At 42.6% G+C, this 16,763-nt stretch overlaps 1 protein-coding gene across 1 annotated transcript in view; it reads left to right on the top strand.

Moving 5' to 3' along the window:
- Window positions 1-16,763, top strand: part of Veph1 (ventricular zone expressed PH domain containing 1) — a 205,494-nt gene that overhangs the window by 92,957 nt on the left and 95,774 nt on the right. The window lies entirely within an intron of this gene.

Here is a 16,763-nt window from a genome sequence, read left to right as displayed (position 1 = left end):
ATCTAGCCAATGGTCAGAACAGTCTCCACACTTGAGTGGAGAGTGGGATATGACTTTTTCACGTACTCTGGTGCCTCACATTTGACCATGTCCCCTGGAGGAGGAGACCTGGTGGCACTCAGAGGGAGGATAGCAGGCTACCAAGAAGAGATTTGATACCCTATGAGCATAGAAAGGGGGAGGAAGTCTCCCTCGGGCACAGTCATAAGGGAGGGGAGTAAGGGGAAAATGGGAGGGAGGGAGGAATGGGAGGACACAAGGGATGGGATAACCATTGAGATGTAATATGAATAAATTAATTTTTAAAATTAAAAAAAAAAAAAGAAATATCCCCTAGAGAAAAAGATATTTTGGACCAAGTCTTGGGAGATATCCAGATTCTAGCAGGCTGCCTTTTTGGTGGCATGTATGTCTTTCTTGAAACAAGGCATCATTTTGTATGAGTAAAGTGTATGTTATAAGAAGAACAACACTTAGCGATGATGATGAGGCAAAGGCAGGGAAGAGACATGGGATGTTTGGCATGCCTTTCGTAGTAGCATGGATTTTACTCCGTAGAAGTCACTGTGGGATTTAGTAGAGGGTGGGATAAACTCAGAACCCATTTCAAGAAGGCTGCTCTAGTACAGAGACTGTCCCAACAAGAAGACGGCGAGATTCACATTTTAAAAAAAATAATCAAACATGAGTGTTGGCCAAGGGGGAAATTATTGATGGTGGTGGTGAGTGAGCCACCAAAATGTGGCTGATGTGGAAAGAAGGTAACTGGGACTGAAGACTGAGAGTGAATTCAGTGCACAGTGTCCGCAGGGCACCCTTTCTATTCTTGTGAGCTGCCCTGTGCTTGATAGACTATTTATCAGAAGCCTGAGCCTAATCATAGTCCCCACTGTTAGTTGTGACAATGAATTTGGCTGTGAAATTTCTACATGTCCTTTTGGAGACAAAGAATTCTCCAGTTAAAAACCGTGTGTGTGTGTGTGTGTGTGTGTGTGTGTGTGTGTGTGTGTGTGTGTTTCAAAAATATCATTTGACATAGTAGCTTCCAATAATATATATGAAACCCCAAAACCACTGTCAGGTAAGATTCATAATATAGTTTCAAAGTGTAGCTTAGAGTCTCTGCAGCTGATATTTAAGAAAAGTTTTCATAGTGTGTGCACAGCCAACCTGCTTGTGTCTTCTTCCCACCATTATGAACACACTTGCCAGAAGAAAAGCTCACACATGTGCCCTGGCCAGGGGACATGTTGCCTACAAACATTTCTGAGCTTGTGCTTATGAAAGCATTAAGTAAAGTGAGGAGACGTTACAAGGCTGTCACACCCAATATTTTAACAGTGAAATTAATCTTTGATAATTAATCCCTAGTCCTATTAGCAATTTTTGAGGTAAAATGAAAAAGAGAAGGAAATAAAGGAAGGGAGGATGGAGGAAGGGAGAAAAAGAAGAAAAGAAAGCAAGAGTGAAAGGAGGGAGAGGAGGGATGGAGGGATAGAAGGATGGAGGGAAAGAAAAGGGCGTATGGATATAGCTCAGTAGCATAAACTTTGCCTTGCTTGTGAGGCTCTGCTTTCATTCTCCAGCAATTGGGGCGGGGGGGGGGGGGGGAGGGAGGCGGTGTGTGTGTGTGTGTGTATAAAGAAACAAAAAGGTCAGCATTCATCCCACATATGACCGTCACATCAACCTCTCTCAATTCAAAACATTTCTCCCAGTTCAAGCCTCCCTGTCAATCTCCTTCTAACAGATTGTAATTATTCAGTGGGAACCTCAGACGTGTGGTGTGGACAGCTAGCCTTTTGTATCCAGGGCTCATCCTCTCTGGGATGGTTGCTAAGGCTTCTCCCCCAACATCTTTTCCCTGAATAGCCTTCCTTGTAACCATGCGATTTTACTCATTTGAGTCCATGCCCCTCAAGAGCGGAAAGGTCTCTACCTTTGTGTAAAGCAAAGACAAAAACCTGATTCTTACAATTAAAGAGAAAATGAACAAGTGAAGCGATCCTGAAAGAAAATTATAGATGATAAAACTCAAAGCAGATGTCAACTGATTTACAAATGAGACACACACAGCTCAGCAGGCCAGGTTTTAGACTTCGGGCCAAAACAACAAGACTATCGAAAGAAAAACAATTAGCATCCCAGAGAGAATGAGAAACTGAAACAGACGAGCCTCTCCTCTTGCCAAAGATTCTGAATAAATTGGGTGAGTTTTGTAAAGGGCAGCAGGTGAAACCCATTTGCATTTTTCCTTGTTCCTCTGTTTCTAAAAATGTGTTTGTATTTAAATAGAAGCCAACGACACCCAAATGACAGAACCAAGCAGAGCATTTAAGTTTTGAAATCAATTCTTTTTTTTCTTTTTTTTACTGAAAAATAAAATCATTCATATTACATCTCAATTGCTATCCCATCCCATGCATCCTCCCATTCCTCCCTCACTCCCGCTTTCACCCCATTCCCCTTCCCTATGACTGTGACTGATGGGGACCTCCTCCCCTTGAATATGATGCTAGCTATTAAAAACAAGAAATTTCTGAAATTTGTGGACAAATGGATTGAACTAGAAATGATCATAATGAGTGAGCTAACCCAGAAGCAGAGAGACTCAGATAGTATAAACTCACTTATATCTGGACACTAGGCCAAGGGGCATGTCTCTTGAAATCAATTCTGGGGAAACAGAAGAGGAGGCATAACGGCAACTGTGGATTGACAAGGTGAAGGTGAGGAGCTAGGGAAAAAACGCCTATACCTTGCAGACGGCATGCTCTTGGTGGCCTTCTGGACCGCCCTTAACAATTGGGCTGCTTTCTTGTCAGATGCAGTCAAAGCTGGAAGGGGAGAGTATGTTCTTGGTGACTGTGTGCCTGGCTGAGCAGTCCTGCCAACAGTCACTGAGCTCAGCGACTACCACAGTCCATCACAGCTTCTCAAGCTTTTCCTGCTTGAAATGTCTTTACAGTCAAGACGCTTTTGTGACCCTAGGGGTGTGTGTGTGTGTGTGTGTGTGTGTGTGTGTGTGTGTGTGTGTGTGTGTGTGTGTGTAAATATACATGGACAAATCAAACACTGATAATAAATCACAAAAAATACTTTAATAAATATCATATATACACATATTATCATTTTGGCATATAGCATGCAATTAACAGAGCTGCCTACTGATGAGATAGATGTCCTTGCTTATTTTTACAGAAGAACTTGAAGTTTGGCTGAATATTTAATGCTGCTGGACATAGAACATCTTTAATATTCTTTAGAGTTGATCATTGTTTTAAATTTATAGTTATCAGGGCTGACATATGAACACATAGTGCAAAAAGACAGAAGTCCATGCAGGACCATTTCAGACACTGTTAGAAAAACCAAGTCAGAATGTTTTATCCCATTTTTTAATGAAACTCTCTGGGATTTCAGATAGCAATTTCTAAAACCAAACATCTTAACACACTGCAATTCAAAGGCATGGCAATTTGATAGTTGTGTGCTGCGAGTTGTGTTCAGAAGACACTGGGAGAAGCCATAATTAAGTTACGTCTACATAAGAGCAGAAAACTTTCATACATGCAATAAAAAACATACCAGAGTCTTGAAACTGAGCTAAAGTGTTTCAAGTAGCATTTGCTGGTGCCGTGTGGTATGATGACATGCACAGTGCAAGTGCACATGTTGCGTGCTCAAAACCAAGGCCACTGTGTGTGAATTTGTGCATGCAACCTTAGTAAGCATTGCCAGAAGCTACACAGGGCTTTTTAACATATTTGATCTTTGAATTAATATTCCTCCATTGCACCTTCACAAACCTTTGGCTACAGCCAATTTTTTTCTCCCAACCCTCCCATTCCGTTTAAGAATTCAGTCACTAGAAGATGCCCTCACCAAACAAGTGTGGCACCAGAGAGGCCCATCTGATCCAGCACCAGCAAAAAGGAGCAATTTTTCATATGTGTTCTTAGCAGGAAGACAGACTCAGGCTCCAGCTGGAAATGGAAACTTTGAGGAATAAAAATTATAGAAAGAGGGATAGGGAAGTAAATAGGAGAGAAGATGAAAGAGAACGTAGAGGATGGTGATATTGAGGAGCAGAAAAAGAAAAAGTAGGAACACAGTGTCCAGCCCAGGAAAGTAGACTAACTGTTCTCTTAGATGTGACTTTTGGAGCCCAGCCAAAGCCATTGGAGTCATGGGAGGTGGCGGTATTTGAATAAAAAGTTCATGACAAAATGATTCCCTGAGCCTCTTGCCTAGTTGAGTGGGTAGTTGCTCACCATTGCTTTAGTGGCAATGGTGGCAGTAGAAATTTTGTGTCCCTCCTTGGTTTTACAGAAGCATGCCTTGAGATTAAAAATGAGAATGAAAAGAAAACTATAGTTGGAAACCAGTTGGGTAGGCATAAGATGCATGATGGCATGATGGTAAATTTTGGGGGTCAGCTTGACTGGATTTTAAGTCACTATGCAAACACACATCTGGGTAAGTCCATGAGGTTGCTTAAAAGAAAAGTTTGACTGAAAGAAACACTCTGTGAATGATGCATGCACCATCCCGAGAGCTAGAGTTCTGGACTGAAAAAGAGAAATTGACCTAGTAAGCAGTGTTCAGCTGACTCCTCTACAAATGCAGAGTGACTCCCTGTCTCATGGTCCTCTCCCATGACAGTCCCACCACAGTGAGCTGTTTCTGGGCCAAAATAAATCCTTCCTGCCTTAGACTGCATTTGTCACATCAATGAGATAAGTAACTGATGCTGAAAATTGGTACCCGGGACTGAGGCTATTGCTGTGACGAACTTTACTGTGGCCCATAGGCTTTGGGGATGGGTTTGTGGGAGGAATGTGGAAGGGTTTTAAGCTATAGACAAGAGAAGCCTAAGAATTCTGTTTTTTGTTTTGTTTTGGTTTTGTTTTTGTTTTTTGTTTGTTTTTCTGTAAGCAGAGCTTAGTGGGACATTCTTGTTGGGATTTGAGAGATTAGAATGCCATGAGGATTGCAGAGGATTCAAAGAAGACAGAGGTTCTGCTGAGAACCGAGCTAGAGGCCAATCATGTCATATGTTAGCAGATAATGTGGCTTTATTCTGTTCATATCATGTCATGAGAACCTAAGTGAGGCAAAATTCAGAAGTCATGAACAATTTTCTTTTGGTGGAGAAAATTTCAAGACAGGAAAGCTTTATCATGGCTACTGCTCACTACTCTTGTCTTGGGTACACTGAGAGAAATCAACAAGTAAGTGAGAAAAGTTTGACAAGGAAAGAAGCATTAAAGAATTTTGATTTTAAAAATAAGGAGGGTACAAATAACTTAACTATAATTGCTAAAGAGTTTAGCATTGAGAGAGAACCCCTGACTTTGTTCTGGAAAATAGAGAAGGGGCCAAGAGCAAGCCCTTATTCACGGAAGGTTCTTGAGTATGACCAGGCAAACACAACTGAAAGAGCAGAGCCTGAACTTGGATCCTTAAGTGATCACCTAAGGAAATTTTTTCTTAGGGTTGGCTTTGAAGGCACACAAAGGCTACTGAAGCTCTGATCTAAGTGCCAAGCTAGATCTTAGACTGGCAACATAACCTGGTAGCATCATCCATATTGCATTGGCTTTGTAGGCTTGAAGATTTCAAGAGAGAAGGGGGTCATGGAGGCAATGTTTCAAAATGTCAGAAAGTGGCTGAAGCCAGGCAGGCTGTGGCAGGGCTCTATTCTCTTCATTGAAGCCTTAGGAATGAAGCTGGAAAGGTATGGTCTAAGCTCCAGTGAAAACCACAGGATGCTGAGATGGCAGGATGGTGTTCACATCTAGTAAGGAAAGCTGCAAATGTGAAACAGAACTAGCACAAGAGAGAGGCTGTGTGTACCACAGGAAGCACAGCAGAGGACTGTGGCTGCCCACATGATTCCATCATAAGCCCCAAGTGCCAGACATTTGATATTTGCAACATTTGATATTATCCCTGTTGAGATTTAGTCTTGCTGTGGACTGATGTATCATTGCTGTTCTCCTGTTATTCATTTTGGGAATGGAAATATTTACCTTATGTCATTGTATATCACATTTTAATTTTTTTTTATTTTATTTTATAAGAGGTCAAGCTAAAACTTTCCCCTAGGCCTTAAAAGGGACTTCAAAACTTTGGGATATTAAAACTGTTTTAAAAATTTTTTGCAGAGTTTTAAAGATTCCCTAAATATATTTTACACTATGATATGAACATGAGACTTTGGCAGTATTGGGGGCATGTTATGATGGACTGATGTGTTTGAGTGGATCTGACAAGGGGTGAGGGGTTTTGCTGGTTATCTTCGTTGTCAGCTTGACTGGATTTGGACTCACCGTGGAAATGTCCCTAACAGTCTGTCTATTTGGTGTTTCCAGAAAGGCTTAATGGAGGAGTGAAAATATATCTTGAATGTACGTGCTAACATTCCATGACTAGACTGAGTGAAAAGGGAGAAAAGAAGCAGAGCCCAGCATCCACCCCTCTCAGCCTCCTGGTGGTTAGTGGCGTGTGACCAGTTGCCTCATGCTCCTGCTTCTGTGATCCGTCCACTACAATAGACTGTAGTGTAGCCTCTAACTGTGAGCCCACATGAATCCTTCTGTACTTAAGTTGATACTGTCAGGAATTTAGTTACAGCATTGTGAAGAATAATTAAGACAGATGGAAAGAGATGACACAGTGGGTTAAATGAAACAATACCATAGCCTGTGGGAAAATTGGAGGGGAAAGAGACTGAGATTAAGTACAAATGAATATGGCCCTCCTTGGAGTGGCGGTACGAGATGGGCTACAATGAAACCAGGAGCTTGATTTCACGTCTTGTCCCAATATGCAGCCAAGCAGCATACTAAGACGAAGTTTTACAAGGGTTGGCAACCAGAGCTCATATCTTGGCATCATGGGGCTCCACCTATCCTTGCTGTGGCACATCTTTCCCCGAGCCATGGAGCAATAACTTAGAATGAAGATTCTTCACTGACTCCAGGACAGACATGGCAGAGAGCAAAGGACCACCAACTCATCTACATCTTTGCCAAGGATGCTGCCAATGGGTCTAACCAAGCCTAAACCAACTCCTACCAATGTTATTTAATCTTTTCCTCATATTATTTTTTATTTTGGGTGTCTGCATGTATGTCTGTGCATTATAGGCACACAGTGCCCACGGAGGCCAGAAGACAGCGTTGGATGAATATGTGCCTAGGGCTGTCTAGAAGAGCATCCAGTAACTGATGAGCCATCTCTCCAGCCTATTTTATTTCATTTTCACAATAAGATATTTTTGTGCCTTAGAATTACAGGGACTTCATATGAAGCATAATAGAACAAATTCGCCTAGAAGAGAGGGGAGCTGGAGAGATGGATCAGTGGCAAAGAGTATTTATTGCTCTTTCAGAGGGCCTGGGCTCAGTGCCCAGCACCAATGCGGCGTCTCTAGCCTTCTGTACCTCCTATTCCAGGAGATCCAACCCAGGTCTCCATGTACTCCTTCATGCACATGGTGCACATAAACTCACACAGGCTCACATGCATGCACATAAATAAAAATAAATCAATAGTCTAGCACAAAATCCAAGCCTCTACTCTAATTCTACTCCCCATGTGGGCCTGAGGTAACTTCCATGTAAATGCCAGGCAGTAACTCACGAAGCTTCCTTTCATTTCTTCCTTTAGTCTCATCCAGTGGGGCTGCAGATTTCAGTGTGGGTAAGAGATACAGTATAAACACTGCTTATATAAATATATAATTGTCCAGGTGACTTCTGCATATTCCCTACCAAAATTCAGACCAGTTCTGATTACTATTTCCGTCACACCCTAGAATACCTTCTTCGTTCCTCTCTTCCCATGAAAGGCTGCTATTCTCTACAGCTGTGGTTTGTACCACTCCTCTGTGAGGTCCTGCCACCCTTCTTTCCCATGATCCTACTCTCCTCTGATCTTCTATTGCTTACATCCCTCACCATCCCTCCAGCTCCTGAATCACTAGGTATCTCTTTGTGGCCTATTTGTCTCCAAACTAGAGCACTGGTATTCAACAGAAATATAGTCTACAAAGTGCTCGTTTAAAAAAAAAAAAAACACTTCACTTTTTAAAGGCAAGACATGTTTACACAACAGGGAAGACTGACTTCTTTTGGGGGGGGGAAGACTGACTTCTTGAAACCATCTATTGGCTCAAGGAACGCACACAGGTGGTTTCAGGACATGATTGAAACCATGTGACATTCCGGACAGTACTGCCCCTGCTTAGGAAAAGTTGAAAGTACTTCTACTCCACTAGGGTAACATCTAGAGATGAAACAGGAGTTTCAGTAAGAAAATCGTGTCTGTTTTCCATCTAGACATGTCCTGTATCAAAAGGAAATCCTAACGGCCCTTGTGTCGGTTGTGTGGCTGCTGTGACCCCTCTATACATAGGAATTAATAGCTTCAGGTTTTGTCCTGCTCCTTACCAAGTAGGTTGCAGCTCACATGTGGTACTGTTTATGTCTCATCTGTTATTCTTTTTCCTCATTGGTCATCCCTCCTTAACCAGTACTTAGGGCTAAGGAAAGGTCTTTAAAGGTATTTCAGGAATTCATTTATTAACAAGAATCATGGGTGGGAGACATCAATATCAGCTTTGGAGACAGTGGAGTAAGGCCAGTGAGTATGAGACCCCAGCAGGGATGGCTCTACAGGGTGTGGACAAAGTGGGTGGGGAGGTGGCGCGGGAAGTGGTGGTGTCCCTGGCTGAAGTGTGAGCAATGCAGCTGCAGCTGCAGTTTGGCCAGGTCATAAGAACACAGCAATATTCTAGTTACAGAACACACCAAAATGTAGGCTTTCGTGAAGTGCCTATGGGCTGGTGTTCTGTTTCAAACAAGGCAGAGAACACCCAGGTTCTCACATGGAGGAGAAAAAGGACCCTTGTGGGAGGTGTGAGGGAGACCCCCTTACCAATGGGAGGTGGCAGTTCTGCAGGGTCTCAGCAGACCCTCGTCGCTTAACTGCGTGACGTTCTGCTTCAGGAAGCCGTCCTTGTCCCTTTTCTCCATCCACTTATGTTTGAATTTTAAAGTTACCATTTGCGTGGTGTTTTCTGAGTCGTGAACATCGTTTTCAGTTGGGGCTAAAAGAAGGGCAAACACTTATCTTCCCAATCAGTGTGAGGGCTTCTCAGTGACTTTGTAGCACTCTGTTTTGGGAGCATATGGCTCAGAGATATTACAGTCAGCCATTCTCAGTCAGCATGCCATCTCCAGTCTCATAAGACGTATCCCTTATTCCTGGGATCTGTTGAAACACAGCCCAAAGCGAACACCTCCTGACAGGCCGTGTGTTTGGGAGGCAGGGGAAACTGAGTGAGCTCTCTTCGGAAGCCAACGCTTCTGCTTGGTGCTGAGCTGACCAAGTCCATGTCTCTGAGTTGCTCCCTCCTCTACAAATGGAGCCACTGATAGAGTCTCCCTCACTCATTTGTATAAGAGGCAATCCTGCACGGCAGATTCCCCTGCTATCAGCGCTGGTCGTGTTCTAAGACCCACACGCCTAAAATCGAAGATAGTCCACAAATCTAATGTCTAGTACTTGTGTGTCTAACATTTATATATCTATAATAAAATTTATCTTAGTAATTAGCCACAGAAAGAGAATAGTAACAATAAATGACTTAATAAAAGAGAACAATTATGACGATATAGCATTATATGGTTTTTCACCCTCACACATCTTATTGTACTTTCTTATGCCTTTTCACTAAAGGAAGCGCATTACAATGAGCCCAAATTGCTAACATGTCTCTGACTTATGCAAATTGCCAAATTACTACTCTTGTACTTTATTAAGTTTTTTAAAAAGTTACTTAAATACAAGCATTTTAATACTACAAGAATTGTTAGGATACCTATTGGGGGGAGGGGGAGTATGTACTATATAGTCATGATATTCTGGGCAAAAAGATAACACTTGTCCTGGGTGAAACAGAACGAGATGCTATAAAGATCCATCCTACTACTCAGACTGATGCCCAGTTTAATACTCAATTATTGTTTGTTTCTGGAATTTTCCATTTTATGTAGCAGGTAACTGGACCCTCATAAAACAACACTGAAGCTAAAAGGTCACAAGTGTACTGTGACTGTAGAACATCAATTGCCTCCGCATAGAAAGCCCACAGCAAGTGTTAATTATTAACGTTCAGTGTGTGCCAGGCGAGCATTAGGTAGGTGACTTTAGGTTCCTCAAAGCTGCTGGGAAGGTGACCCACAGATAAGTGCTCACCTGCAATCTCTTTCTTATCAGATCCCAGCAAAATGATTACAGAAATGGAAAAACAGAACCTGGCACACTTGCAGTAATATGTATTTCAGCAGCCAAGCACACGGCCAATAGACACTGCAAGCTTAGTTTATCCATTACCTGAAAATAGAAACAGCAAGCAGTTGTTTGTCCCAAGGACCTTGAAAAGTCTCTTAATGCTATGTATACTAATCTGAGAGTGATGCTTAGTGTCCAATGTTTTACTCCCCAGACTTTCCTCTGGGACTCCAAGAAAAAAAGACTTAGTGGGTAAAAGGTCACACACACACACACAGACCAGATTGATTTCCAAAGTGGTTGTACAAGTTGGCATTCCCACCAGCAATGAAGGAGTATTCCTCTTTCTCTACATGTGCTGTCACTTGAGTTTTTTATCTTAGCCATTCTATAGGTGTAATACAAAATCTCAGAGTGATTTTGATTTGTATTTCTCAGATGACTAAAGACACTGAGCATTTCTTTAAGTGGTTCTCAGTCATTTGACATTCCTCTGTTGAGAATTCTCTGTTTAGTTCTGAGCCCCATTTCTTTTTTTTTTTTTTTTTTTTTTGATTTATTCTTGTTACATCTCAATGGTTATCCCATCCCTTGTGTCCTCCCATTCTTCCCTCCCTCCCCTTTTCCCCTTATTCCCCTCCCCTATGACTGTTCCTGAGGGGGATTACCTCCTCCTGTATATGCTCATAGGGTATCAAGTCTCTTCTCGGTAACCTGCTGTCCTTCCTCTGAGTGCCACCAGGTTTCCCCCTCCAGGGGACATGGTCAAATGTGAGGCACCAGAATACGTGAGAAAGTCATATCCCACTCTCCACTCAAGTGTGAAGACTGATCTGACCATTGGCTAGATCTGGGTAGGGGTTTAAAGTTTACTGCCTGTATTGTCCTTGGCTGGTGCCTTAGTTTGAGCGGGACCCCTGGGCCCAAATCTGCCTATCATAATGTTCTACTTGTAGGTTTCTAGGACCCTCTGGATCCTTCTACTTTGCCATTCTCCCATGCTTCTCTCATCTAGAGTACCAATAGGATGTCCTCCCCTCTGTCCCAGTTTCCTGGTAAGTGAAGGCTTTCGTGGGACATGCCCCTTGGGCTAGCGTGCAGATATAAGTGAGTATATACCATTTGAGTCTTTCTGCTTCTGGGTTAACTCATTCATTATGATAATTTCTAGCTCAATCCATTTACCCACAAATTTCAGGAATTCCTTGTTTTTAATAGCTGAGTAGTATTCCATAGTGTATATGTACCACAGTTTCTTTATCCATTCTTCTACTGAGGGATATTTAGGCTGTTTCCATGATCTGGCTATTATGAATAAGGCTGCTATGAACATGGTTGAGCAAATTTTCTTGTTGTGTGCTGGAGCATCTTCTGGGTATATTCCAAGGAGTGGAATGGCTGGGTCTTGAGGAAACTCTATTCCCATTTTTCTGAAATAGCACCAGATAGATTTCCAAAGTGGCTGTACTAGTTTGCATTCCCACCAGCAATGAAAGAGTGTTCCTCTCTCCCCACATCCTCGCCAGCATGTGGTGTTGCTTGAGTTTTTGATCTTAGTCATTCTGATGGGTGTAAGATGGAATCTCAGAGTTGTTTTGATTTGCATTTTCCTGATGACTAAGGAGGTTGAGCATTTCTTTAAGTGTTTCTCAGCCGTTTGATATTCCTCTGTTGAGAATTCTCTGTTAAGTTCCAAGCCCCATTTCTTAATTGGGTTATTTGGTTTGGTGGTGTTTAGCTTCTTGAGTTCTTTATATATTTTGGATATTAGACCTTCGTCAGATGTAGGGTTGGTGAAGATCTTTTCCCAGTCTGTAGGCTGTCGCTTTGTTCTACTGACAGTGTCTCCTGCCTTACAGAAGCTTCTCAGCCTCATGAGGTCCCATTTATTAAGTTGGGCTGTTGGTATTCTGTTCAGGAAGTTGTCTCCTGTGCCAATATGTTCCAGGCTCTTCCCCACTTTTTCCTCTAAGTGACTTAGTGTCTCTGGTTTTATATTGAGGTCTTTAATCTACTTGGATTTGAGTTTTGTGCAAGGTGACAAATATGGGTCCAGTTGCATCTTTTTACACATAGACCTCCAGTTAGACCAGCACCATTTGTTGAAGATGCTATCCTTTTTCTATTGAATGGATTTGGCTTCTTTGTCGAAAATCAAGTGACCATATGTGTGTGGATTCATATCTGGGTCTTCAATTCGATTCCACTGATCAACCAGCCTGTTGCTGTACCAAGCTGTTTTAATTACTATTGCTTTATAGTACAGTTTGAGATCAGGTATGGAGATTCCTCTGGAGCACCTTTTATTGTACAAGATTGCTTTAGCTATTCTGGGTTTTTTGTTTTTCCATGTGAAGTTCAGAATTGAGCTTTCAATGTCTTTAAAAAATTGTGTAGGTATTTTGATAGGGATTGCATTGAGTCTGTAGATTGCTTTTGGTAGGATGCTGAGCCCCATTTCTTAATTGGGTTATTTGGTTTGGTGGTGTTTAATTTCTTGAGTTCTTTATATATTTTGGATATTAGTCTTTTGCCAAATGTAGGGTTGGTGAAGATCTTTTCCCAGTCTGTAGGCTGTCGCTTTGTTCTCTTGACAGTGTCTCCTGCCTTAGAGAAGCTTCTCACCCTCATGAGATCCCATTTATTAATTGTTGGCCATAAGGCCTTGGCTGTTGGTGTTCTGTTCAGGAAGTTGTCTTCTGTGCCAATGAGTTCCAGGATCTTCCTCACTTTTTCTTCTAACAGATTTAGTGTCTCTGGTTTTTTGTTGAGATCTTTAATCCACTTGGACTTGAGTTCTGTGCATGGTGATAAATATGAATCTACTTGCATCTTTCTACAAGTAGACATCCAGTTAGGCCAACACCATTTGTTGAAGATGCTATTCTTTTTTTCTATTGAATAGATTTGGATTATTTGTCAAAAATCAAGTGTCCATATGTGTGTGGATTTATTTCTGGGTTGTTGATTCGATTCCATTGATCAACCAGCCTTTACTATGCCAGTATCATGCTGTTTTAATTACTGTTGCTCCATAGTACAGCTTGAGATCAGGTATGGAGATTCCTCCAGAGGATCTCCTATTGTACAAGATTATAATATTTCTTATCAAATGAATTTGAAGCATACTTTATGTGGTCCTAATAAAGTAATGCAAGCACTTCACAGATGCTCTTGGAATATTTATTTATATCTATCTAACTATCTATTCAAATGGAGTCTCACTATGTCAACCAGGCTGACCTCCAACTCCAAAATCAGATGGCCTCTGCCTCCCACATGCTGGGGCCAAACCTGTGAACCACTATGCCCAACTAACTGCAGTATATAAATGTTCCAAGATACACTGCAAGAAAACTGTTAGTTTGCCCTCTATGGCTGTGATAAACACCATGACCAAAACAACACAGAGGTGGGGGCATATTTCATGTTACAGCTCACATGAAGGGAAGTCAGGGCAGGGCAGGGACCTGGAAGCAGGAACTGATGCAGAGAGGATGGAGGGATGCTGCTTACTGCTTGCTCCCCATGGCTTGCTCAGCTTGCTTTCTTATATAGCCCAGGACCAGCACACTAGGATTGGCCCTGGCCACAGTGTGCTGAGTCCTCCACATCCATCACTGATCAAGAAAACGCACCACAGACTTGCCTACAGGTCAAGATGATGAAGACATTTTCTCAACTGAGGCTCTGTCTTTCTAGATGCCTCTAGTTTGTGTCAAGCTGACAAGAAAGAAAGAAAGAAAGAAAGAAAGAAAGAAAGAAAGAAAGAAAGAAAGGAAACAGAAAACAAAAACAGCCAACACAAAAATTCAGATGAAATATGACAAGTAGACTTTGCAAAGATGACCTTGATGGGGCTGGGGAGATAGCTCTGTGAGTAAAGTGTTCACCTCACAAGTGTGAGGACGTGAGCTCAGATCCCCAGCACGCAACCTGCAGGCCCAGTGCTCATAAAACAGACATGGGGACACAGATTTAATGAGCCAAATTTGATGAGCTCTAGGTTTGAGATGCTCCCCTAGTCTGTTTCCCTTCTCTCCCCTAGCCTTCTCACTTCCCAAGCACACTCTCCCCCACCTGATCTCCACCCTCCTTCCTTCCTCTCCTATATATAACATTTTTAACTGCCTAGTGACACAAAGTCATTAATCTTATTTTTATTGAACAAAATTTGCCTTGGAGTCAGAAAGGGACTTAGCACATCATTAATTAGTAAGTGGGAAGTTGGCAGCACACCCTTAGGCCTTTCTCTCATAAGGCCCTGATCATTCCATGCTTCTGCAGTGCCCTCTCCTGAAATCTCTTGTAAAAATCTAATGCAAATCAGATCAACTGTGGCAGCATTTCTTTTCAGTGAATCTGTACTGTGGACACAACCGCACTCTAATCCCCACATAACTGGGCCCTTTGCATAGCTCCAATTAAACCCACAGAACAACAGCTCAAAAGAAGAACAGAGTTCCCAGGACCCAGAGGCATCTCTGCCTTTTCATACGCTAGCAGCGGTAGGCACTGAAGTCCCTAAATAGGCAATGGAGACTGTGGGCCCCGGGATTGTCTCTGTCACCCTTTTGATGACTGGTGATGACCCAAGAAACTGCTGAAGAGTATAAGATGAGCAGCCCCTGAAGGTAGGACTCTGGTGTGGATTTAGCCCATTGGCTTCTCCTTCTTCCTTCATAAGCTTAACTGTGCAGGAGCATGTATCCTAGACGTCGGCTTGAAAGCCAAGATCATCAAACATGAACTAATATTATTTGTCTTTGATTCAAGGGGCCAGGAACAGAACTGGCCAATCTCTCCACCCCTACCAGCTATTGTCTCATCACCCAGCTCAGAGAGAACACAGCCACGCTGCCTGAGGGCCTACTTGTTTCTTAGGAGAGTCCCAGCCTGCACACAAGGGAGGCAATTAGGCCTACCCCAGGGTATCCCTAGATCTACTTCTAAAGACTTTACTTTGGCAGCAGAGACCAGAAACTGTTCAGTCTGAATCATCTGAGCCCCTTGTAATGTGCCTTGTTGAGTTAAGGCCAAGTTAATATTTAAGAGACTCCAGAACGCTGGCAAAGCATTCTGTAAATTGCCTCTGGGGTTGAACGACAAATGGAAAAGAAACAGTGGACCGCCCCTGCAAGAGACCAGCCCATATGCCCCCATCCCAGAAAAACACCCACAGCACTGGAGGCCTGCCAGCCCCCCTCCCATTCATGTTTGTGTATTTTCTGTTCTTGAAGGAAGGCAGGGGTGCCTGCTTATGTGGAAAAGGGCTTTGTTTTTAAGTAAGGGATGATACCTTAAGCCCAATCCTTCTAGCTACTGTTTTCTGGCCTTCTACCCTACTAGAATCAAAACCTGCCTGGTTCCCTGGTGAGAGTGGGCATGTCTAGTGGAGTGGTAGCCAGTGACAAAAAGGTCTCTTTAACCCATCTTAAGGCTTCAGTAGAATCATGACCATTCACGGCCCCCCACCCCCACCCCACCCCCACCCTCCCCGTTCCTTAACTCACGTGCACTCCAAGTCTGAAAAGTCCAAAACAAGGAAAATTGTGAGTAGTGAAAAGTCTGTGTGGCCACACAGCTGTGCCACTGGCAACATTCATCAGCCTCATGCATGGAGACCATTTCCTCAGTCAGAGATTTTTATTATCCATCCCTGACTCCCACTCGCTCCCTCCCAAAGTCCTTGCTGTGCTCCCTCTGAGCTGGGTGACAAGGTGAAAAGATGGCAGAGGTGGGGGACTTTTGTTCATACTCTTCCTCTCAGCTACTTGTCACACATCCCACTTAACAGATCGCACTATGCTTCCCTCCACTTGGGATGAGTCACAAGGAGCTGCCAGTGTCACATGGGTGTCTGGTAGACCTGAGGTGATATGGGCGGCCAGAATTCAGACCCCAGCCTTCCCAGTTCTCTTACTCTACAAACCTTCCAGGTTGCTACGCATGCCCTGCATGTGAACACATGAGGGAGCAAAGCGGTGTTGCCAGGTGGCTGGGTAGCTGGGTATAATTTGTTAGAAAGTACGAGGCATCTAGCTGAATATCAGATTTTTTAAAATGTAGGGTTTTTAGTATAATCAGCCTAATGAAGACATTTTAGTAATAATGCACTAAAAAATAAATGAGTACCAATAATTAATAAAATACATGTATATATAAATAAATGTGGCATAACGCATTAAAAATATATTACTTTAATTTTATAATATATGGATATTCCATGTAATCCATATTTGAATAATAAATACACCTTTAAAATATTTGGTGTTTATCTGAAATTCTTCTCTGACCTGATGTTTTGTATTTTACTGGCAACCCTAACCTACAGGGTCAGTGGGCATCTAAGGAAACTTGTAGCTAAAAGTCTTGAGCCTTTTAGAGTCTCTTGAGTGTAAAGTCTCTTTAGTGAATTATTGAACCTTGGAGAAGAGGTGTGTATGTGGAAATCCTCT

This window comes from Acomys russatus, chromosome 15 (genome assembly GCF_903995435.1).
Source record: "Acomys russatus chromosome 15, mAcoRus1.1, whole genome shotgun sequence".
In the NCBI taxonomy this organism is placed as follows: domain Eukaryota; kingdom Metazoa; phylum Chordata; class Mammalia; order Rodentia; family Muridae; genus Acomys; species Acomys russatus.
This window is presented reverse-complemented; position numbering and strand designations above follow the sequence as displayed.